Here is a 25,601-nt window from a genome sequence, read left to right as displayed (position 1 = left end):
AAGCATTTAACATAATTTTACTTTTTTATTACACATATGAGGTAATTCAACTCCAAATGTACACTGCACAGTCAAAATAATATTAAACTGAGGATGGCTTTGCAAAATAAGACACTGTACACAGGAACCTTGAGCTTTAGTCAATCATCTCCGTCGCTTTGGTTGTGTACTGCAAATGTGAGCAAAAAGCCTGCAAGAATACAAAAAAAACAAAGAACGATTCAGAGAAGAAAGTAAAATTTACATGTGCAAAATCTGTTACTGAAACAAAGAAAGAACATTCTCGCTGAAATATGTCGTCTAACAAGACAACGATCTTGTGGAATTTTGTGAAATGTATTTTTCATCAGATCGACAGTTTCATTTAAAGAGAAAATGCCACTGCTTTGATCAGTTCACTTCAGCCTACTACAGTTCTTTTGAACTTGTTAAAAAAAAAGGGGGTGACACTTTGATTTCCCAAAAATTCTGAATGATTAAAGATTATTTAAGTCAAATGAAAATCTTCTACCTTTGTCCAATCATTACATGAGAGTAGAACTGAATAAACATCACTGACAATATTTGCACTGCTGAATAACACATCAGCATCAGACCACAACTTTTTTTTTTACTTTATAACTCTCTTGATGTGCTGTAAGGCAACACACTTAGTTTTTTCTGCTTAAATTACAATCAAAATTCTATCAAATGAATGCTTGAGTTGGTGATTAAATTATTTGCTAATCTCTTGTTCGATTAATGAATTCATGTWTTGTATTACCTTGTGTGATCAATGAACATGGCTGCTAAATCTGGTGATTTGTAAAATGACTAAAGCAGCATATGAACTGAACCAAATAAATATGAATATTTATTAATAATAATGTGTCACAAAATGTGTTTATTACAGTGCAATACTAAAACCAGGAATCCCACTAGACACATTTTATCCACTTTTAGCATACAGGCTCATTTTGTGTATTGAACCCTGCATGGTCTGCCAGCTTTGACATATACTGTAGACCCTGCCTTGGTAATTATGAGCTACAAAGCTTACTGACCTTGTCAAGATCTCTCTACCCTTCTTCAGGCTCCTAACTGCATGAGAGGAAGGTGTACATTCTGCTTGTCTGGTTACCTCTAGTGAACACACACACACACACACACATTTGCGTGGCTATCTTTGTGGGGACTTTCCATTGGCTTCCGTTCATTTCTACAGCCTAATCCTTACTCTTATCCTAACCCTAACTCAATCCAAAAGTCAATGCACACCTAAGTCCTAAATCTAACCCCTGACCTAAAAACAGCATTTCCCCTCGTGGGGACCAGGCTTCAGTCCCCACAAGGAGCAGTGGGTCCCCACAACTTAATATGTGTCGGAAAATGGTCCTCACAAGGTATTGCAAACAAACACACACACACACACGCACACACACACACACACACACACACCTGGACCACTGTTGTTTACTTGCCAGGTTAAAGGGCTGAAGTCAGTGACAGAAAGAGATTTMACAAGGAAGCAAGGTAGGTGGAAGAAGATGAATATGCAGCAAGAATGGACTAGAAAAGAGGGGCAGTAAGGAAGGAGGGTGAAAAGAGAATGACAGTATAAAGCAGAGGGAGGGGCGAGTGGGGGGTCACGAAGTGATGAGGGGGTTAAATGCCACAAATGTCATGTCTCAAGGCCTCATAAAGACAAGCTCTGCATTGCACCCAAGGTCAGGGCATGCACACGCGCACCTGTCTGATGGGAGAAGTGGGTTTGTGGGTGGGAAGGGGAGTAAGCAATAGTACAATTCACATTCTAGCCTCTCAGTGTTAGCCTGGCCACTGGCTTCCTGCGCTACTCCACTCGATTCAATTCTTGCTTACAGCACACTCTGGGCTTTCTYCCATTGRCTTTGGATTTGCTCCAGTAGAATTTCTATCGGGCCAAACAGCGAACAGAAGGAGAATTTGTGAACAATGACATCAATTTCCTGTGATGCTTTAGAATTGAAGTTTGCTTATAGTTTTAGGAATGGGAGTGGAGGAAGTTGAAGCTGTTTAGTCCTTGTTGGTCAAGCTTCCAAATATTGAATTAACATTAACAGCTGCCTTGTTCAGCTAGGCTCATGTCTCTTARCAGTGGCGGAGGGTTGTTTACAGCACAGGCATAGGCACAGSATCAAATTGCTGCACTACATAYGTCATGGGCAAACACCAGTGACACATCTGTATGGCTGTATCCTTAGTGTAAGATACTAAAGAGTCTTCAAATATCAGTATACCTATTTTGAAGGTTACATGTGGAGTAACACTGGGTTCTGTGTGTGGACCAGTTCTTCTTTATATTACATTTGGTTCTTGGCAGCAAGTGATATTAGTTTTTTTATGGCTGAACTCCAGAGTTTCACTCAGTGCTTGAAATTCCACATGGAGAACTTCCACCAGGGCATGACAGGCATCTGGGTTGGTTAACTTCTTCTCAATAGATTCCAGGACATGAGTGTAACTTTTCTCTTGAGAGCAGGTAGAAGTGCTGGCTGAGCACACCGAACGTGTGTGCATGTTGATGATGGCATGACCATGTTTGTAGTTGTGTTTGTCCATTTTGATGTTATCAAAACACTCACACACATCTGTCTAGGCTGCCCTAGGCATCATCATCAAATTTATTTTATTGGGTAACATAAGAGACGGGTTAGTGTTTTAAAGGCTTCTGTTTTGATTGAAGTTATTGGTTTGTTTTATTTGAGTTGGTCTGTATTTGTTTGGTTTTCCATTGTCCTGCCATATTGCTTATTCATAGCTTGCACAGGATCTCCACAGATAATCCTGTCTCAGTGTTTAACTATTAACATAGGATAATTCTGTTTAAATATGATYTGAAATTTGAAATAGTAATTTAATGATCCATGTATTACAAACAGGTTTGTTCTGACTTTTGCAATTAGTCATGGTCATCATTATCCCGTAACTGCAGATAACATTAAACATTAAAAGTCAACTGTGGAAGAAATATGGATGACATATACTYAGTGTTATAATCCCCATTTTGACTATAAAAATTGCTGAACTACACAACTATGAAATGACAATATTATTGTTCCCTCTACTTAAATACCTTGAAAAAAAAATCAAGTCATTTTTCACTGCCTGAATATTTTTCATTTGTATAGCTTGAGCTGAAAACAACCATCATCTTGTCACTATTTATGCACACAAGCCAAACCCAGCATCCAGTGTTCTCCAAACTCTGGGGTGTGCTAATGAGCTTATGGCTAGTGCTCTCCAGCCATATGACTGACACGACCAACCCAAGAGCTCAGTTTGCCTTTCTGTGGCTTTTCTTATACTGTCAAATTGCCTTTTTTCTGAAAGACATCCACAGAAAGCCATTAAAAATGTAACCTAAAACCTCAAATGGCCATSTCAATGCAGACTACGTCTAGGCTGGCACAGTGGCGTATACTTTCCTTTACCTCAAGACCACTGAAGCTGACCTCAACATGCAGAGAGACAGTTTAAAGGATGTGTTTGCTGGTGTGCCCTAGCAAGATGTGTCTTCTTGATCGATAACCATAGGGGAAATGTAGCATTGTCAAACTGTGGTGGCTAGTTATGTGGTGACACCTCCATAATAAGGCACCACCACAGTCACATCTTTCTGAGTCTCTGCAGAAAAATAAGTATAGATAGGAAGAAAAAAAATCTAAGGTGGTCATGTAAGGACTTACAGAGTATCCATTTCTATCRACTAAATATGGTTTTAAAAATGCTTGAATACGTTTAACAAATTACAATATGTGTTCTGAAGAGTCTTGTTTGTTTSATTAAAAGTAAGTTTTGAAAGTCGAAACATTTATGCAGGTATTACTCATACATTTTCATGTTCTAATTTTTAAATGTGTTTTTATTAGCCGTAAGAATAAAATCTTCAGTCTTAAGCAAAAGTTGGAAAGTTTTCTTTAGTCTATTTAGTGTATTTCACTTCTGTGAATTGAGCCTCCTGAAATTTGCTTTTCAAAAATATTAAGACTAATTGAATCAGTCTATAAACACAAAACCTATTAATTAGCACTACACTGTTTAATCATTCTGATTTAAACTATAAGTACAATTTATCTGTCAAAAACAAAATCCTGCAATCCAAGTAAATGTATGACAACCACTTTTGGTGAGAACATCAGTTTGTGCAATTTGAAACCACACACTCACAAGTCACCATACAAAGCACAAGAGAAAACAAATGAAAACCTCCCTTTTCAAATTATTAAGCTGAAACATTATCATGTTCCTTTTTCTCGTCTCCTCTGAGTAACGGGGTTGCCAGTTCTGAGCTGACAGGGTAAAGCTCATCTATGATTTCATTTCAGAGCCGCTGGGCTGTGGGGCCAAGCTGGCCGGTGCCCATCTGAAGTAAGCCAAGTGTCTGCTCCACTCAGTCTCAATGCACTGTGGTGATTACTGCAATGGTGCGGCGGCGGTCATGGTGGTGTGGTTATAAATATAAGCTCTGGTCTGACCCTCTTGTTCATAACTACGGGTTCGAAGCTGCATTAGGAGCCATGCACAAAAGCATGTGTGCTTCTGTGGGCAACTGAGGTCTACAGCTACTATACCATCCTAGGTTTGTTCAGCCAGCTGGTGCTTCACCAGCTCAGGACAGCTGGGCAATGAATAAAGAGACTAAAGAACAAAAAAAAAAGAGAAGAGGCTYGGTTGGCACTGAGAGAGATGGTGTCAGGGATATGAACGCATCGGCGTAAGAGGCCAGCGGGCACTCTTTCAAATTAAGATTGTGCTTTGCTGGGTAAAATGAACTAAACTTTTTTCATATCTATTTTTTCATCCTTGAGTTGTAAGAGTACTTGCAACTCAAAAGAGAGGGCTTCTAGAAGAAAAGCTATTATTCTACAAATTGGAGGTCAACTTCTTTGTAGATACAGCTCATGTAAAGACAATGRGCACTACAACTACGATGGTAGTGYCCTCTTGTGCCCTCTTTTATTGAATCTGAAACTGACTTTCAGATTAACAGACCTATACAAAGTGAACAACTTCAGGAGTCACTTCTTTTAAATTAAATATCTGTTTTTACAAGACTAATATACTGAGTTTGAAAAATATAAAATAGGCTCAATTTTCTATTATTTACAATGTTCATCTAAAGCACATGTGTCAAACTCAAGGYCCGGGGGCCAAATCTGGCCCGCCGTAGCTTTTTATGTGGCCCTCCGGACTCCAGATTACATCAATAAGTCCCTCCAGTTTTTCACAAATACACAAAATTCATACAAAATCAACAGATCCCCACATTCTTTTTGATTTTACTGACATTTTTTCTCAAAACTGGACAAAAACATTRATTTAACCTCACTTGATGTCAAGTTATATATGTGACTGATACAGMAATTAATAAAAAGTCACATTTAACATCATATATTAGCGCAAATATTGTAAAAATTCCTGACAAATATTCCTATCTTGTCACTACAAAATCTATGATTTTGATAGCAAGAAAACACAAAAACAATCACAAAGTCCTGGTTGGACTAATCAGTGTGAATTATCAATATAATTTCACTTTAAGAAACACTTATTAGATGCTGAAACATCTATTTATTAATATTTTAACAACTTAATGGTTTTTATCAATATATTCTGGAACAACCGGTCCTTTGAGAACATTCCAATATTCGATACGGCCCAAAATGAAAATGAGTTCGACACCACTGATCTAAAGGTTTCATGACAGTTTTTAATGACTTGTTCTTGAAGYAAATGCAGCATTTAATTCAGACAGGGTCGTTACGTTTCACCAAGGCATGTCAGGAGAGTACACTGGTGTAGAGCACAGGGGAGAAAGGCATGATTGAGCTGGCGACACTGCTTTCCCAGTTAAGCTGATAATTGCCCTTATTGATGTATAAAAGATATCCCACAGCGCCTTGTGAAATACCATTAGCAAGCACAGGGTAAATTGTTCATGAGGTGCTTCCAAATGAGGAAAAAGGGCAAAAAAGGAGGCTTAAGCAGACTTTCCCTGGAGTGTCATAATAACACAATCAATGTCTGTGTGAGAAAGAGAGAGTGGGATGTATTCGGGGTGGAGGTCTCCTCATTGTTTTCTTTGCCAATATACATTTGAGAAAAGGTAACCGTTTTACAGAAGGTAAGAAATCACAATTCAGCGAAGGAGATGATGGCTACTGATCCTCCTAATGTGACTACATTTCTTCAGGAGTAAATGGTTATTCACAAGATTTCTACAATTCACAAGAATTTAACCAATTAATAAACTTTACTTGAATTTTCTCTTTGAGAGACAATAAAGGATGTTTCTAATAGGACTTCATTTAACAAAAATCTCTCATAAAGGTGGAAAAATGAACTCAGTTATTTATTAAACTGTGTGTAAAAGCCAATCCCAGCCTTCAAACTCTTKAGGGAAAGAAATTCAAAGACTTTYAGTYACTTAAACAAGCAAAAAACAAAATACTTGTATTTTTGTTTTTTAATAAGCAAYAGCACAAGGWCATTCAAATCCAATGCAGTCCTGCAACCTTTAGGACTTAAAGAAAAAAAAATCCTRAACCCAAAACCTATTTGTTGTGGAGAAAGGAATGAAAATATCTTTGCACATTTATAGAAATTGTCCTTCAGAAGTGTGAACTTCTGAAGGACAATTTCACAACAACCAAACCAACCAAAGGGTCTCAAAGAGTTTTATATGTAGTTGAACAAAAAAAAAATCAGTATCAATGCTTCGAAGTGCAGCCTTAAAATAAAAATCAAAAATACTCATCACAACATTCAGAGACATGTTAGTCAATTATTTTTGCAAGAAATTAATAATTGGTCAGTGTAATATGTGGAATCTCCAACCTGTACCTACTTGCAGGCTTTTTAGCCTTTTTTCCTCTCAGTTTCTCTACACACCATTACACTTCTGCGGTTCGTCCAAAGACATAATTTTCTGTCCAATATAACTTTGGTCAAAGGACTGAGAAGARCTGAGASATTGTTTTGGATGTGCCCACTTTTCTTCAAAAACAAAAACATGAATTAAAAATTATGAATTATGACAACGTTGGGCTGGTTCATAGTTGCGTGTCAGCCCAACAGGCAATGCCCAGTATGCCAGATGGCCTAACCACCCCGAACTTTTTCCAATGCGATGAACACCATCTTCTATATTGCATTTGATTTGATGTCAAAACCAAACACATTTGATGCTTTTTAGTTTCTAAAAGCCGCTTTACTGTTAGTAACTGGTCAAGACAATCAGTTTCAATTTTGATTGTTGAGTCAAGTTTACTTGTATAGCACATGTCAGCAACAAGGTTGTTCAAATTGCTAACTAATTATGAAACGGCAATAAACATTACATTTTGTGACATGCAGTCATCAAAATCAACAAGCAAATACAAGCCCAGAACTTTTAGATGCATCTCTGATTCAACACACCTGAGTTGAATAATGCAGTTTTCTTCAACTAATCACAGCAATCATTTAAGAAACTTCAAAAATAGCTCCAAACAGAAAGTTGCAGACAACATAAAAGGCAAACTTTGATAAAACTGTGATATTATGCAAATAAAACATACATTCTTTAAAAGGGTAAAATATTAATTACCAGAAAATTCCTCTCTGCCCAATACAGTAAGACTTAATCTTAAAGGATAAATTCCAACTTTCATCCATAGAATAGGGGAACTTGAAACAATCCCAGTTTACACCCCATGCCGCTACTTATTTGAAATATTGCTATTCTTGCCCCCGAAATTTATAACAAAGATTAATGAAAGATGATTAATTACTCAAGAAAAGGCACAAACAAAATCAGAAATGTTGGTCCCCACAAAACAAAAGTGACCTACTTGACTTTTACAGCACCAAATGAGGTTCTGCCTCTGTTTGACAGTCTCCAGACCCTTACCAATTCACCACACTTCAGGGCTCCAAATTAAAACCAACTGTCCAGTGCAATATTCTGCAGAACTCCACAGTCCAAAATGATATCACATCCACATAAAAGTTCCCTCAGCTGATGCAAGGCAGACCAACGTCCATTTGTTATGGCTTTGGAGAGCCAGGTTTTCATCTTTGTGGTTCCCAATTTTGGCACCATTCCACAGTGGGAAAAAGAAATCAACTGAACAGTCACTCGTCGCCTGCTTAAAAAAATATATGTATATATATTCTCAACCCAGAAAACTGATGCTTCTTGCGATATTGATTTCCTCTGACGAACCACAATTCGACAAACTTGTATACATGAACTGAAAGCTGGCATAGGATTGAAACACATTTCATACAAAACTTACATAGTCCCGAATTTTGTGTATAAAACAACTGGACATCCGTGCACCACTTTGATCAATGAGAGCCAATTTGAGGGCTAAACCAAACAGATTCTCAGTGAACACCAAGAGATGAAGTGACACCAATATGACATAAAAACCAAACAAGCTCCATGCAAGAAAAATATGTGTTTAAAGAATACCAAAAAGCAGACCACAATTCTTGGCATACTTTGTAATAGAAATTAATTTACTCAAAGCACCAAGATTTTAAGCAGACAGTTACATAGAAACCAATTTTATATGTTTTTTATGTTTTTAAAAGTAGTTCTACAAGTTCTTGCACACTTTGTTTTATGCATTATATCAAATTTGCTCATTCAATAACTTTCTCTACTTACTATCTCTTTCATAAGACCTAAAAAAAAAGATGTTGAAGGAAGCCATTAGAAATATTCATGGGCTGAACTGAAAAGAAGACATTTTTAAAATATTAAACAGGGCATTGCACGCTGTTTCTAATGATATATGAAGTTTCTGTGTATGCGTTCAAATCTGAACCTCCTAATTATTCAGAAAGGGAAGTCACTGGAAATCTGACAGGGTTTATCAATGAGAAATGACATCTTGTTAAGTTAGGAATTCTCTTTGTGTTAGCAATGTTTCTCTAGTTAATCTGGCACCTTTCTTGATCTGCACAAGGTAATTGGAAGGCGCAGTGAAAAAACCCCAGCAGTACTGAGCCAGCAGAGAACAATGAGAGAAGTGGATATCACAACAGGCGAGGACTTTCTAATCAATTCTTCACTTACTGTTCAAAAGTGGGCTTGTACTTTTTTAATGAGGACGCAGAGGCTGAGTCTTTCCAGCTCCACTAACACAACACATAACAGCTCCAATTAAGTAAACTTTCACTTAGACATCAAGTAGATTTATCTCTTTGTTGTTGCTTCTCAAGACATAAAAAACAAATGTCAACTAGAACACCTATATCCATCAAAGAGCTGAAAAAAGCAGCGATGCAAGAAACAGACAGGATTGCAGCATTGGGTAAATAGGTTTCTTTTCTTCCGTTTGCACGTCTAAAACAATGTGTGTGTGTGTGTGTGCGTGTGTGCGTGCGTGCGTGCGTGAGAGTGCGTGTGTGTGTGTTTGTGCTCATCTACCCGGGAACAAATGTGTGTTTTTTAGTCATCACAGTCCCAGTGCCCTGGCATTAAGCAGAAGGAGGGGTGAGAGGTCAGGCCAGGGTTGGCTATGACCTTTCCGTCTCCTCTGCACTGTGTCATCCTTTGGGCAAAGCAAACAAACATGTCTGGACCCTGGGCAAAGGGGGCTCAGCAGGGATGGCATTGCCAGGTCATGCTAAAGCCCGGGACAGGACACAATGGGATGGCACGACTCTGATAGATGCTGCTCATTATTTCCCCCCACAAAACTGGGATAATTACAAACAGAGAGATGCCATGGCAACTCGGGTATGGGGTCACAGGCACAAGGTTTTCAGGCCAGCTAAACACAACCACATTTGTTAGCTCATTTTCACAAACCCACAACACTGATTGCTGAAGTGCACATGCCAAGTTTCTATCACCTTACTATCCGATTTGTGTGTGATGAATCATAAACTTGTGCATTTGTAAAACAGTGCAACATATTGCTACAAATAGATTTATAGGCATTTTAAGAACTGCAAATTGTAAAACTGTTTAATATTTGCAAGTCAGTAAGTATAGAACAAAATCCTCAAAGTGAAATATGAACTTTTCTTAAAACTTAAGTTGCCTTCCTGAGAGAAAATCTCCCAAATCTCAAATGTAACTAAGTCGAGAACTAAATCAGATCACTTCTTTCCTCCAAATCTTTTGACCTGCATAGTTTGCTAGGTTGTTTTGTATAATTTAAAGAGACTGTAAGGGTATAAGGGGTGTGTGCGTGTGTGTCATGATGTCTCTCTGAACTACATATATTTACTACTGAAAGTGAATTCTTTATGAGAGTGCAGATATCAAAGACAGCGGGATCAAAGGGAGTTTAATAAGCTACCTACTGTTCTATGAAACCTGAACTTTCATGTCATACATTTGCCTTGGTTTCTTCATTTTGGGCTCTGGGCCAAGAAACTGACACTAAAGGCAAGCATATGTAGTCACATTGTCATTCTCAATTCCTTTAATTTGTTAGTTTGTAAACCTTGTAGCACAGAATGTCCCAGTGATTGGCAAGATATTCTTTTTTTCCCCCCCAACTATGCCAGTTTTCTACATTACGTCAACTAGCTGTTCTTTTTTCTGTAATCACTTGGAATGGCTGTTTTCTTTCCTTTTCTGAAAACGTTAGGAGTTACTGCATGAAAGTACTCATGGCACAGCTCTGAGAGGGCTTATTACCCTGGGCAAACGGTAATGAGCAGTTTAATTTTAGTTTARTTTAACTGAGGAAGTTCAAACTTTTTAACATTAAAAGCATAGTTAGTTCAATAAGTATGTTTTAACATTTTCACAAACTGGCCATTGTCGTTRAATATTGATTCAAATTTATAGATGCAATTTATTTCAAACACTTAGAGGTTAGGTACTCAATACAATGCACACAGAAAAACACCAATTTGTTTCTGTTGTTTTGTATAAAATATTTGCATCCAGTGTATAAAATGATAAACTTTTTTTTTCCTGACTGGGTCACATAAAGTCAGAGAAAACAGAAAGGTTTATAATAATTATTTACATTTGCAAATTGGCAGAATAAGGAGAGAAAAATAATATGTMATTATTTTTAAACTAAGATAAAAATAGCTTCAGAAATCTTGTAGAGTTATGTATTAAGGCTCACTTCAAACAAACTACTTCCTTCTTTTACATAATCCAAAAAAAAAAAAAATAGAAAGAAAGAAAGAAAGAAAGCCAGGAACATATCAGAATGAGAATTGTGTACTGCTGCAAATTTCCTCTGGGATAAGGACCTTACATTTTGGAGAAATGTGTTCTGGTGAAACTAAAACTGAGGGTTTGGTTATAATGACCAATATTACATTTGGAGAAAAAGGGGWACCCGGTATGCATTAGAACACTGTGACAACTGTGAAATATGAGGGTGGCACCGAAATAAATGTAATCATGTGGAAAGAAAATTATGTGAAAATAATGAGGAAATATCTCAAAACATAATCCTGTGGAAATGGGTCTTTCAAATTAACAATGACCTCAAAACYGTAATGTCAAATTAGTTACAAGTTGGCTTAAGGATGATGAAGGTAATGATTTTGAAGTGACCATTGTTCAAACATCCAAGTACACCATTGCATAAATCAAAGTCCATAAAGGCATGACTGAGCAAGTTTGATGTGGAAAAACTTTTCTGGAAGGCACAGATTTCTGGCTTCAACCCATTTGGACACTTAAGTAGCTAAAAAACAACATATGTAGGAGAAAGCATAAAATACTGAAGCCTTCAATGGAGCACCTTTGGGAAAACTTACAGCGGAAAGAACAAAACTAGGTTTTCTTATACAACATCAGTCTCTGACCTAACAAAAGGTTCTCTGGATGAATGATAAAATGAAATCCCATAAACACAGCCCCAAACCTAATAAACTGTGCCTTTTTCAGTTATTTTCTCACAGTCAGTTTTTCCTGTCTTTTTGAGAACATGATGTTCATTACGGCACATCCTCGGCACCAAGTCAAGCCTGTTCCCATTGCATGTTGGAACAGGATCACACAATGTGATGACAATGGACAGGATCTCAAGGTGTAATCATGGAAAGGAGGATGACCTCCAGTGATCCCTTTATGAAAAAAATACTGGGCATAGTAAGATCTTTATTTCTAGAGATACAGTTGAGTGACAAGAAAAAGAGGGAGGCGTCTGTACCACCTAGTAWCAACAAATCAGCTGAACTAGCTGAAATGTAAACTTATGAGCTACTAATATATAATTAGTCCACTACAATATAAGCAAATTTGTATCTTTATTAAGTTTTTATTTCAGTTTACAAAAACTTTAACATAATGAAATGTGAATTATGCTATGTGCTTTGCGATTTTATATCAGATCACTCAATATCCTTTTCTGCATTCAGCTTCACCTGTTGTGTTCACAGAAAAAAGGAAAAATGACAAGTGTTAAAAGAGAAATATGTGCAAGACAGATAACCTACACCTCACTTCTTTCCATTGTCTTTACCTTTCCTTGGAAAGGTAAAAATAAAAATATAATTTGATGTCTGTAAAACGTATTATTGAATTGTAATAGTTGGTATGAATCCAAGGAAGAATAGTCTCTACTATGGTAGAGACTAATGAAGATCTGTAAATAAACAAATACAAATAGTACTTTCTATGGACTATTTTATCTAAATGTCTGCAGCACCRCAATGTGCCTGATTTGAGATGCATTCACATATTTGAACAATATCCATTGTTCAAATGGATATTGAACAATGTTGAGCTATATATCAACATAAAATATGTTGATATATAGCTCAACATATTTTATGTAGAAAATATGTTGAGCTACATTACCACCATCAGCCCAAATAAACTGCCAAGCTGGTTCCATGGGTGATTAACTTGCTAAGTTAAAAGCAACACAATTGTATTAAAGTTAAATTATTATGGCAGAGCTTTGCTCCTCTCATGTGTAATAATGGGATGTGCAAAGCATGGTCTGATGAAATTGAAATCACTACTCTGCTCCATTTAATGAAAAGTTAAAAACGTTTTACTGGTCAACTACCTGGTAAAAACACAAAAGTCCTATTTATTAAGGGAGACTATAAAAACAAACACCTCCATACACTTCACAGACGAAAAAAATGGGAAAATAAGAAACAAGTTAGGTTCCACATGATGATTTCAATTTTTTTGAACAAAACTGCATTTTGTGGGTGATCAGACACAGCCTTCATTTATTAACTTGTGTTTACTGAGACAATGAAACAACATCATCAATCATTCTTAAAGACGAGTGCTCCGGTGGGGAGAATTAGAATGCATTACAGATGTCATGCATCATCAAGCTAAACATCTCATTTCCACCTGGGTGTGTGCTATATCTGTTCTGTGTCTGGGGCTTGGATCTTTTCTCTGTCTGAGGAGCATTTGTGTTTGTCTTTGTCTGTTTACGGTTAAGTGCTCTTGTCGCCATTCTCCCTGGGGCAAGGTATCCATCACAGTCCAAGCTAGGCAAGCCAAGGGGCTTTGAGTCTCCTCCTCTGCTCCTCCCCAGGGTCCCGCTTTGTCAAGGGACATCACCTGCACCATATACTTACAAGACACACTCAAACACAAGTCAGCGTGACCCTAACAGTACCCTAATGCCCTCATTAGGTGATTAGTCCCAAAAGCGAGACTAAACTAGCATTACCCTCCTCTAAATATTCACATTTACCCCTGGGGGTCATGTTGGATTTGGGGTGTGGGGAGGTTACTGTATTAAAACTGCAGAAAATGACAGACTTTAACAAATTTCAAATCTAAACGTGGCTGCAGACACAATGTACACTTAACTCTAGTCTAAATTAGGTTTATGTCTTTACAGTCACATGAAAGAAAATGCATCAGTCATCAAAATATGTTAATCAGTGTAATGGTAAGGCCATAGTACATAGTATATAGTGATAGTAGGTTATAGTTGGGTTTTAAGTTAGGTTTTATTGCTTAAAAATTAACTATATACTTTAGAAAAACTAAAAACGTTTACACATTTTAAGAATAAATTATGGATTTCTTTTTTTTTAAAACTTGCATGGGAACAATTTTTTCTAATGGAATCAAGAATTAATTTCTCTCTTATTCTGTATTTAAATGATTAATTAGACACCCAAAACTAAAAGTGAACAAAATAAATATATTCACACTGCCTAAAAGCGAATCATTAGCTGAAATCTAATTGATCAAAATATTACATTTCATAAGCCCTTACTTTGGTCCAAATTCAGACTGTTGTCTCAACTTTCTCTGAGAATCTGGACCTCAGCAGACGCAGACCCCCACTACTCAGACACTGCCAATGGGAAATAGCTGAACAAAGATCTGCTGAACAGGCAGGAAGGTCACCATCAGTATATTCAATGGTATGCCACTGGAACTGCCTTCAGAATATCAGAGTCTGTTCTGCATCTGGAATTATAACCAGAGAGAGTAAAAAGTAATCTTATTGGACGAGTTTAGTTTAGTTTTTTTTTTTTTTTTGCACCACAGGTGCATGACGGCAAAAAAAACCTAAACTAAACTAAACTACTGGGACTTCAAGATTAGATTATTTTAAAAAAACTAAATAACATGTAAACATTAAAACTCAATATTAACCAGGCTGGTCACACAGTAAGAATTTAAATGGACCTTTTCTCAGTTCTTTGTGCTCCTCAGTATAATAAACAGATTCTGAATCAGTATTGGATAGCTCAGAGAAGTCACCCCATCATGATGTCATCAGGTGCTGATCAAGGTGGCTATGTACAAATCATCATGGCAAATAACAAAAAAGGCTTGAAAAACAAAGCACTATTGTTTTTTTGCGAGATGCATCCATCCATCCATCCATCCATTTTCTTTCACCCTTGTCCCTCAGTGGGGTCGGGAGGGTTGCTGGTGCCCATCTCCAGCTGACGTTCCGGGCGAGAAGCGGGGTCACCCTGGACAGGTCGCCAGTCTGTCGCAGGGCTTGCGAGATGCAGTTCTAGTCTAATTCAAGGTCTAGTCATAATTTGTAGTAGAGAAAAACCCAAGAATGTATTCCCTAATCAGCTGTTCTAACCTGGAAGAATAAAATCAGTACTTTGAAACGACACCCTTTGACATGCTAATTCAGTATGAATCTCAGACAATTTTCACTTCTCTGTTTTGAAGAAAGCAACAATATTCATAAAAAATTATAAGCTCATGAAACCTTGGTAGCTCAACTTAGTCTGACTCAAAACGATTTGATCAAAATTGACAGAAAATTTGCAAGTGCAATGATTGCATGAATTATCTTCTCTATATGTATGTAAACATTCACATTTTAGGAAGACATGAGGCCTAGCTTAACTATCCATATTTCTACTTTACCCATTAAATCCTTTACCATAATCTCATCACAACGTGTCAAGATAAAAATAAAGCATAAAGCTTCTGAATACCCACCACTACACTAGCTGGTTAAACAGCCCCCTCACATTTATATTAAAGGCACTGGCATTTCCTATATAATTAACTATGAAATATTGATGTCTATAACATCTTCTGTCGTTCCTGTAAGCAAGCCTTAAAGACACACCAAGTAAAAAGACTAATTTTCCTGTGTCTGTGAGCTTGCAAACCTAAGACACCACTGAATAATTGACAGTAACATGATTAGCTTGGTACCGCATTGTGTTAGCATATTCTCCACACATAATACAAGCATGTTCTGCTATGAAGAGAAATGTCAAACACAGATGCAAAGAGATCTCTGCCGATGCATAATTGAAAATACTTTTTTTAAATGTCCTTCTTGACCCGAGATTCCATGATTATTTAGTATTATGACAAAATTATAATAAATGTTATTACTGCTGTTTTAACTAGAGGAGCAATAAACAGGACTAGAAATTATGCACCTGTTGTTTTTTACTATTTCTAAGTTTCTTGTTTTACTTTTGACACTGAACGAAGAACAAATTCACTTTTTAAATTGAGTTACTGAAATAAATTAACTTAGCTTTTCTGAGTTATTGAAATTCACTGTACAAACAAGCAAATAAGTAAAAATAAAAAAATACAAATGTAAAAGGGCAAAGAAGTTGAATTAAAAAGAAGTTTTAATCTGTAATGTTAAGCACTCAAGGGTCTGACTGTTTAACATTCAGCACAGTAAAGAAACAGTCCCCTTGTCCCTTGTTCATTCAATTTGAAGCTCAGAAAGGAACAATAAAAAAATTGTAATAATGAAAAAATCTTGAAGTAGTACAATGGCTTAACTATATTCACCACTGTAAGCAGAAATCAAACTAATCGAATATTCTGACCTGTAAGCCGATGTATTAACATTTGAACTTACAGTATATTGTTGCAAAACCATATAACTCCTTTTTTTCTGATCAGAATAATTAACTTAGAAGTTAGAAGATAATTTTATCTTTCTTTAGATGTGTTAAAAATATTAATACTAGATGTAATATATCGAAACACACCAGATTATTCATTACAAGGCTTTGTGTGCCAGTAATTTTTTTAATGGCAAGAATACATTTGAGCATTCCTTTGCATTTTACAATTGTGATCTGCTTCCTTTTTCTTTTGCATGTTTTTTTTATATACAAAATTCTTCTTCAGAAATGTCTTGTGCATTCAGTTTGCTACCATAAAATAATTTCATGGACAGGATAAGATTTGCCAAAAAACAAAAAAACAAGGCGTCGCCAAGGATTTTATTTATCAGTCATGATGACAACTAAATTATTAAGCTAAATTACAGTTAATTATATTTTAATTTAGCTATATGTTGCTTTATTATAAGAAGACGGGTGTAATCCTCTTGGATTCAGTCTCTATTTAAAGAGAGCTTTCAATTCTAATGATGACAGTAAGGACTGCCTCGTCCTCTGTAACAGGCAAATTTATGAAAAATCACTGGAAGCCGACAAATCCATCGCTATGTGAGGGGTGTCTGCTGAGCACCATCCTCGTGCCATGGAATAAAATAATCCCCCTCATCTGTTCGGACTTGTTAACAAAGCTGTCAGCTTGATTTTACAACCAAACGGGTCTCACTCAGACCCTCTCCCTGACAGTGGAGTCGACAGTGACTGTGTAATGCTTCGCACACCATCGGCACTGGCCTCACACACACGCACACGTACAGTCAGATACACACACGCACTTTCCATCCTTCTCTACCGTGTCGACTAAATGTCAACTCCTCTGACATACAGCCTTGTTTTCAGCCAATGATTACCTCATAGTCAATTAATTCTGATTCAATCAATAAGGACTGCTCGGATATTGTGTGCGTGCATACGCCTGTTTGTGCTACTTGTGGATGTGCTAATGTGGGAGTGTGTGTAATACAGAAACAGAGTAATCAGAAGGGAGGAGCAGGAGGTTAGATGATGATGGATGGCACTCAGTGAGAGGCCTGTTCTAATCAGCAGGACCTTTTCTCTCGGGTAGAAGAGGTGGAATCAGAGAGGATGGCTCAGGCTGATTAACAGTCGAAAACTCCGTTTTCTTGCATTTTTTAAGTATTGCAGAACATTTTTTCAAGTGCAAGCTGCTGCAATCAAACCTAGAGGAAAAATAGCAGATAGGTGACATACAGTTTAGCATGAGTTGTAAAGATAATTAAACTTTAAAATGATAAATATATGTTAATGAATCTTTTGTTTTACTTTAGTTACTAAAGTTGGTATATATTTCTATTTTAGTCATTCTTTGAATGTCTGTTTCCCAGGGCTGTCAATATGGTAAGTGAAAAAGTAAGCAAACAAGTATGTTTTATTAATTATATCCCTTTTCACAGATGGAAAAATATCCCAAAGTGCTTCCCAGTATAGCATAAAATACATAAAGCAGAGGTGTACATGAAATGTTAAAAACAAAATGAAAAAATAAAAACAATAAAAATAAATCCTCAAAATTCAAAGAATTAATAATTGAAAAGGTAAGAGAAGTAGGTGTACTATTGGTAAGGTCAGAAGTACAACACCTAAAGCAGGAAAAAGAAACTCCAGATGCACAGGACCATTACCTAATGGTCAGTTTAAAAATATGAATTTTAAGCAGCTTTTTGAAAGATATTACTGAGTCCACAGTTGTAAGGCTCAGTGGCAGAGAGTTCCAGCAAATGCTCTGTCTCCTTAGTCTTTGTTATGCAGCATAACCTGGAGACTTTGCTCACTGGCCCTCAGAGACCTTCTGGGGGTTTGAGGATTTAAAGGATCAATGACACATGCTGGCGCTTTCCTGTGTAAATCTTAAAGTGAACTCCAAAATGAATGGGCAGCCATTGAAGCTGGAAAGGTTGAGGGCTGATTAGGTTGTTTATAGAACTTAGTCTCAAGCATTTGGAACCACCTGTAAGCGATTCACGAAAGTTTTGCTAAGACAGGTGAAAAGTGAATTTCAGAAAGTCAGACATGAATAAATGAATGCATGAATAACCACTTACAGTTCAGAGCAAGACAACAGAAGTCATCTTAGCAATATTCCTGAGATGGAAAAATCAAAATGCCACCAGTTGTTTTGGAGGTCCGTCAGGAAAAGCCTTTTGTACTCCATCATCACAAACATAATACATAAAATTTGCTGAACTATACAAGAACATTACCTGAAACTGTAATTCTTAAATCAGCAAAAACTAAGATTCGACATTTTTCTGCAACAACAGTGGAAATGAAATTTCCTAAAAACATAATGTAAAGGCAAATTTTGAAATCTTGTATTGCACAGTATGCGTGTTGATAGCTTTCCAGTGGAAGTTTAAGAGATGGATTATTGTACACTGGCCGTTCATCCCCTTATCGAGTCCCAAAAAATGCACTCCGGATAGAATATGGGAGTTTGAGACAAGCTTCATCAGCCACTTCTTTCCTAGTTTCTCCCTCTGTACTGAACCAATTCACAACGGGTCTTGACATACATCTTATATCAAACAGTTTACGCCAGAGAGATTTGAAGGAATAAAGCATGTTGGTTTCCCCCCATACGCTGTTCATTAGCAGCACTAAAGATAAAGTTCACAAGTCTTCCCATTTGGGTTGTTTCCTGGATTGACTTAAGAGAAGTTTTACTTGTGCCATGTTTAAAAGATCGTTTGTAGATGTTGAAAACAAACAAACCAGCCTCATTTCAAATGTTATGGCAGACCCTATTTGTGGGCCTTGTTTGCACAAGACAAAACATAGAGCCATCAACATCTTATAAATATATGAGTAATCTTATGAATTGGAAATTTCCTAAACTAATGAAAAGAAATTAGATGACAGGCATTGATTTTCTCTTTTAGATGTCCTTCTACGAAGATAAAAGCTTGACCTGAATATGTGTTAACATTAAAAACTATAATAAATTCTTAAGAATGCATTAAAAATAGCCAAATGAATCTATGAATTGTATAGCTAGTTATTAAAATAGAAATGTTTGGCAACATTAGTCACAGTGATTACAACTGAATAGTTTTGAAGCACAAAACTGTGCTTGCAGCTAATGTTTTATTTTATTTAGACTACGTTTTACTTTTGAGCTATCCTCTGAGTGCACAAAGTATTGTAGACTAGCTGTGCCAGAGCTTTGTTAAAAAAACCAAATGCTAAATATCTTTTTCTATGTACCATTGTATTTAAAGCCAATATTAATTGTCATATGAAAAGAAAATAAACCCATATGCTTCATTTTGCTTACCAAATCTTCTGTGCTACCGAGTTTGCATCAGTTTTTAATATACCCAAACCTCTTAAAGATCAGCTCTTTGACTTGTAGGTAATTTGTGAGCTCGGCTGACATGGTCATGCAAATCTGTGTGTACATTGATTCAATTTTCTCTCCGTTATTGACAAATGATGTCATGGTAGGCAACAACATTAAGTTTCAGGGGAAAAAAACTAAAGAGAGGTTTGTTTGTGTGTTAATGTGTCAGGAACAGAATGTAACTTATAGTTGTAAGTGGTATAACAAAGATCAAAGGCAATGACAAAAACTGCTGAAAAGGAATTACAGAGCTGTTGTACCACTGCCACTCAACGAAAAACTAGAGGTGTGCCGATCGATCGGCCACCAATCATAATCAGCCAATTTCCGTGAAAAAGTGTATGATCGGTGATTGCCGATCACGGTCTCTTGTTGCCGATCACATAAACCGATCACATTCGCAGCCTGCCTGTGCAGCTGGTCTCCTCTTTCCTTCACACTGCGCAAGCACGCAGCAACAAATCCTAAGCGATGTCGTGTGGAACTATAACGAGCTGAGTGAATGGGGACGTTTGCATGTTGCAGCGGAAAATTACCTTGGGGTCGGGGATGAAGTTCGTCAAAATGCATTAACAAGACGAATCTAATATGGCATAAAAACAATGCCATACTTGACGGAGTTTGGCTACATCGAGGCTCACTGCAGTTAAAAAAAAAAGACATATGATCAGATAGCAGGTAAAGCAACACACAGCTACACTCACCCGGATTAGCATGACGGTCAGAAAGCTAAATAAATAACCCGCAAAATAATTTAAGTCTTCGAGCTGCGATGTGAGACGCTGGTTCTGCTCGCTGTTGAACCTCTGCTACGGCTACAGGTAGTAATATTTCACAGACGGAGCGCCGCTTCTGCTCCACCTGGTAGTGACTCTCACACTGAACCTCTGCTTAAAGCTGCAGCATCTAACTTAAAAAAATTAATTTTACATACGTATTAAAACTTTTGCTGTCCTAACATGAGACAGATAATCTCTAAAAAAATAATTGACCTCCTCCTTGCTCTGCATAATTACTCCGCTCAGTCAGAAACAGCCAATCAGAACTAGCAGTAATCAGCTAGCCGCCATGCTATCAGGAAGTTTCATTCAGTAACTCTGGATTGTTTATTGTAATGGAACCTGTATTTGCCTYTGAATGTTAAGTTTTATACTTGAATTTTTTGGCAATGTTGAGAGGTTTTATTTTGACTCTTTCCATTATTTAGCTTCTTCAGAGCCTTTATGTGTTTTCAATCTGTTAAAGATAGTATTACCGATAGCAGTACAATTTCCACAATGCCCGTTTTGTTTTTTTTCTTGGAAAAACTTATTTAAAACAAGTTTTTGTCTAAATTAAGGTGAATTCATGGTTTCTTTTTCCACATAATGTAACTGGTAGCGCTTATGATTAAAAACATAATAATTATGTGATCGGTATCGGTGATAGGCCGTGATCGGAATCGGCAGGAAAAAACCTGATCAGCACATCTCTACGAAAAACAATCAAAAAATTGTTTCAACACCCATTTTTTCCAAATTCTGTTTATAAAGCAGTTGGTTACACACATATCTAACTATTTACACACGCGTTTTCTAAACTATGCCCACTTAGTTACACATATGTAAGAGTACTAAAACATCCACAGGCACACAGTAGGAGCTGCACAGGTGGTGCCTCACATGAGGTTTGCACTCCACATCAAAAGGACACCTCTGACATCTCAGATCGCTCACAAATGATGATGCACAAAGATCTTTTGCCACTACAAAGGTAGAACAAAAGAACTAACATGAAAGAGAAGTCAATAAACATGAGGTGTTTAATAAAACATTTTTTTTCTGTTGTATTCTCTACAAAGATTTTTCACGACAAAACAAAAAGATCTGTTGAGTCACATGACTGAGAAGCAATAGTGTAATCCAGTCCATTAGAGAAAGTCTGCCCTGATGATAATGAACCAATGTAAGGACATTAAAGTCACATGGTCAAAAATGGAGGTCCGCGAGTTTAGTGGACAGCTGACCCTCTCACAGTGTACATAAAGAGTGTACATGCTGCACATCTGTTGCATTTAGGGAACTGTTGCAAGCTGAAATATGTAAGCAGGTATCAATGTGCGGAGATAAGGTGACACTGGATGAATGAACCCTGCTAAACAGCACTGAATACTTTAAAGTATGACTTTAAACATGTATACATTCAACCAGATTATAGCAAACAGTCTTATTTTCTATTTTTTCTCAAAAGATTTGTCTTTTTCCTAATAGCACAACATATGTCTTGCTAATGGTAGACAATATTTTATTGACACTTTTTTTTCTTGCCTAGCATTTTCTAAGAATTTGTGCTTGTGTACTTCAAATGTACATCACCATCCCAATAGGCTCAAATTCCCTTCTTTCTCCGTAGTTGGCATACCAGATTGTTAATTTGTTTACTCTCTCCGTGACGGGACACACAAGACGTCCCTGTTGTGGTGACACTGCGCACATATGCACATGCTATGGACAAGTTGTACTGGGCATAACCAGCATCAAAGTGTGCTGCAGGCAATCTCTTATGCCCGGCAAGAAAAACACATAGACAGAAGTGGCAGTTGCACAGAGGGAATGTGCCCAGTGCAGAGCGGCACCAGAGTCAGTGGAGCTGTGGCTTACAGATGTTCGGTGTCCCACCGCAGTTGTTGGAGCTACAGAGAAGAGTCAGCCCGGGAGGACGAAGAGCCGAGGCACAGCAGCACAGAAACAGAATGGAACATGAGGTCACACTCAAAGCATCACAGCCCAGAGCACCTCCAACTTCTGGCATTCGCAGCAGTCTCTGAGCAAACATCAGTCAACACATGCTCTGGTGGTGTGTGCGTGTGTGTGCGTGTGTGTGCGTGTGTATGCGTGCGTGTGGGGGTGTGCGTGTGCCTGTGTCTGTTTGTGTTTGGGAGGGAAATACAGTATGTCTGACGTAGAGAAGACAATACCTAGAATGGAAAGAGGGTGTTTTTGTAATCAATGAAGTTCGTCATGTAGACCAGATGTAATCCCGAAAGATATTTTGTACCAACTTGTTTTGTTTGAGATGTTTTAAAGCTAAATTAGATGAGGGTTTGGTTTTTAGTAGACGAAACAACCCATAACTGTGATTCAAAGTATTTTTTTAATGATTCACTCTTACAATTATAACAATCTACTTTATTGCAGGGCACCTTTCAGTAAGTACATGAAATAAAGTATGTACTTACTTCAGTAAGTAAAGTATGTACTTTACTTACTGAAGTAACTCGCCTTTTTGAGAGTTGAGTGGCAGCAAAACTGCTCTTAAGCTAACAGGTGGGGGAGCTAAATAAATGGTTCTCAGCATTAACTAAATTGCTATTCCAGGTGGTCTACACCACAGTGAGAATGACTAAGGTCATATGTGAATTTATATATATTTTTCTTGTCTGAGTTGTTGAACTGTAAATATTAAGCTACTTCAGAAAGTATTTTTAATGAAAAAGACTTTTTCATAATGTTTACAAAGCCTTCACATTCTGATTTTGTACTCCAACCCTGCCAGCCTGAACTTATTCTGAAGACAAATCCAAATGATTTCCTCCTCATTTCAACATTCCCAGAACTTTTTATTCAAATACATGATGCAATAAAATTCACTGGATTTTTTTTTACAATTAAAATGATTAAGCTCGTTCTCTTATTTTCCTAATTTCAAACATGCATCATGTATCCACTACCTTTTTCATGACTGTGTGTGCATATGCATCATCGGCCATGTAAGGGGATGGGTTGCATGTGTGTGTGTGTGTGTGTGTGTGTGTGTGTGTGCGTGCGTGCGTGCGTGCGTGCGTGCGTGCATGCGTGCGTGCGTGTGTGTGTGTGTACAGGCTCGTGTACATTTCACTGTTATCTTAAGCCAACCAAAGTATTGCATGCACGCGGTTGTGCAACATGAATATTCTGCTTTGGGTCTGGCTTCTGTGGTCTCTCTCGATATGGGGAGCTGTGTAGTTGGAGGTGGGGGTCGGGGTGGGTGTGCACTCTAATGGGCTACCCTGGGACCTGACGCCTCTCTCCAGAGACACATGGGCACCATGCAACCCAACCCTACTGCCTTTGTCAAAATAGAGGCTTCCTCAGATATTCCTTTTCAAATCTATTAACTCCAAACTCAGATCCACACCTAATTAGGTTGAGCAGGCCAGCTTCATAGGAGCTTTATGAAATACAGATGTTCAAATTTAATACGGAGATCATTTTCGATCTTTTTTTTTTTTACCTTTGTTGCCACCTATAACTTGGACAACTGTGTTGAAATATCAAAATAAAAAAGTTAAAATGATGTGTTTGCATATAGATGCTTAGCCTTTCATATCTAAGTTTGCAACAATGTTCATAAGTATCCACCATATTCAGTACAAATCTACCATAACTGAACGAGCCTCTGGGTAACCCCATTTTCTTGACAATTCAGATCCAATAGCAAATGCTACAGTACACAGTTGGCTTCCAAAACATTAGCTATTGATGATGAGATCCCTCTATCACTCACAGGGAAAGTGCAAAACAATTAAAAAGACATTGGACGTACAATGAAACAAAGTCATCAAGAAGTGAAGAAAATATGTAGCAACAGTGACATTACCAAAATTGCATGTCTCTGGAATTGATAAAAAAAAAAAAAAAAGTTAAAGCAAGCTGGTCAGTGAGGATGCCAAGGATACAACAGCCATGTGGAAGTAAATGCAGCAGTATTGCGTGAAAAAAATCAACTGTACTATTTACATAGAAATGTACTATTTCTATGTACTAGAAACTCTTCCCCATGAGACTCTTCCCCATTAGATGGGGAAGAGTCCAAAGCTCCTCAGAACGGCGGCCTTTAAATGGTATAATTTAAAGGCATTGCTGTGATGACATGCTGAAGACGCAGTGTTGGAAAGAGTATAAACTTCTTAAAGAGACAGAGGTCAATTTCAAGGCATCAAAAAATTCCAAAGTCAAATCCCTTTTAAGTTATGTTTGATTTATAGAGCATTTTTATAACTGAAGGTAACTTTGCTACTTTATTGTATTATAAATTGCCTAGAAAATATTACTGATTATAGACTCCAACCWAAAATGACCCACATTAAACTTATTAAAATATGAGAAAATATTTCATTTTGTTATATTGTTACATTATTAAGCAGTAAATTTCCAAATACTTAACACAACTGTGTATTTAAGAGATGGGCGACCTGTCCAGGGTGTATCCCGCCTCTCGCACGATGACCACTGGAGACACAAAGCAACCCTGCCGCAAACCTGCAAGAGTAAGTGTATATAGACAATGGATCAACATTTTTAATAATTGTATATGAAATCTACAAATTCTGATACAACATCTAGCATGATTTTGGAATTTACTTTCAGAAAGCAGCTGCTTACATTTTCACAATAATTACAGTGTGAATGTTTATCTAACTGCATCCATGTTTTATATTTATCATCAGATGCATTCTTATTGTAACTGTATCAATGTGTACTTTTTCAGTGTCTGTGCTTTTCTCCATGACCAAAGTACTGTGTCTCCTGCCCCTTTTAATCAGTGTAGCACAATGGCAAGGCTAAAGCTGCCTCATCTCTACACAATCAGATTAGGGAGGATTGCTGTTCTGTGAAGCAACACAAAGTAGAGCACTCCACCTCTCGGATCAAGATGATTTGATTAATAATTTGCCATCATATTATCCGTTAAGAGGCAGAAATTGTTTTATTTCTATTTATTTATTTTCCATTTGTTACTACGTTTTTCCACCGCTCCTCCTAAGGCTAAGCGGAGATTGAAAGATTATTTTACCCACTTTAACCACCTCATCCCTCCACTCGCTCATTCTCTTTCTCCCTCAAAGCACTTCACCCCTCCCTTCTCTTGCTACCGC

General features: G+C 37.3%; 1 long non-coding RNA gene across 1 annotated transcript; it reads right to left on the bottom strand.

Annotated features, from left to right (window-relative positions):
• LOC103462665 (uncharacterized) lies at positions 1–24,990 on the bottom strand. The gene is made up of 2 exons (XR_533374.1): positions 24,918–24,990; positions 1–190 (listed from the first exon to the last, which is right to left on the bottom strand). It is a non-coding gene; the product is annotated as an uncharacterized LOC103462665 (long non-coding RNA).
• Positions 24,991–25,601: the final 611 nt, after the last annotated feature.

The sequence above is a fragment of the Poecilia reticulata genome, linkage group LG3, assembly GCF_000633615.1.
Source record: "Poecilia reticulata strain Guanapo linkage group LG3, Guppy_female_1.0+MT, whole genome shotgun sequence".
In the NCBI taxonomy this organism is placed as follows: Eukaryota; Metazoa; Chordata; class Actinopteri; order Cyprinodontiformes; family Poeciliidae; genus Poecilia; species Poecilia reticulata.
The sequence above is the reverse complement of the archived record's forward strand: the minus strand, read 5'-3'. Positions and strand labels throughout refer to the sequence as shown.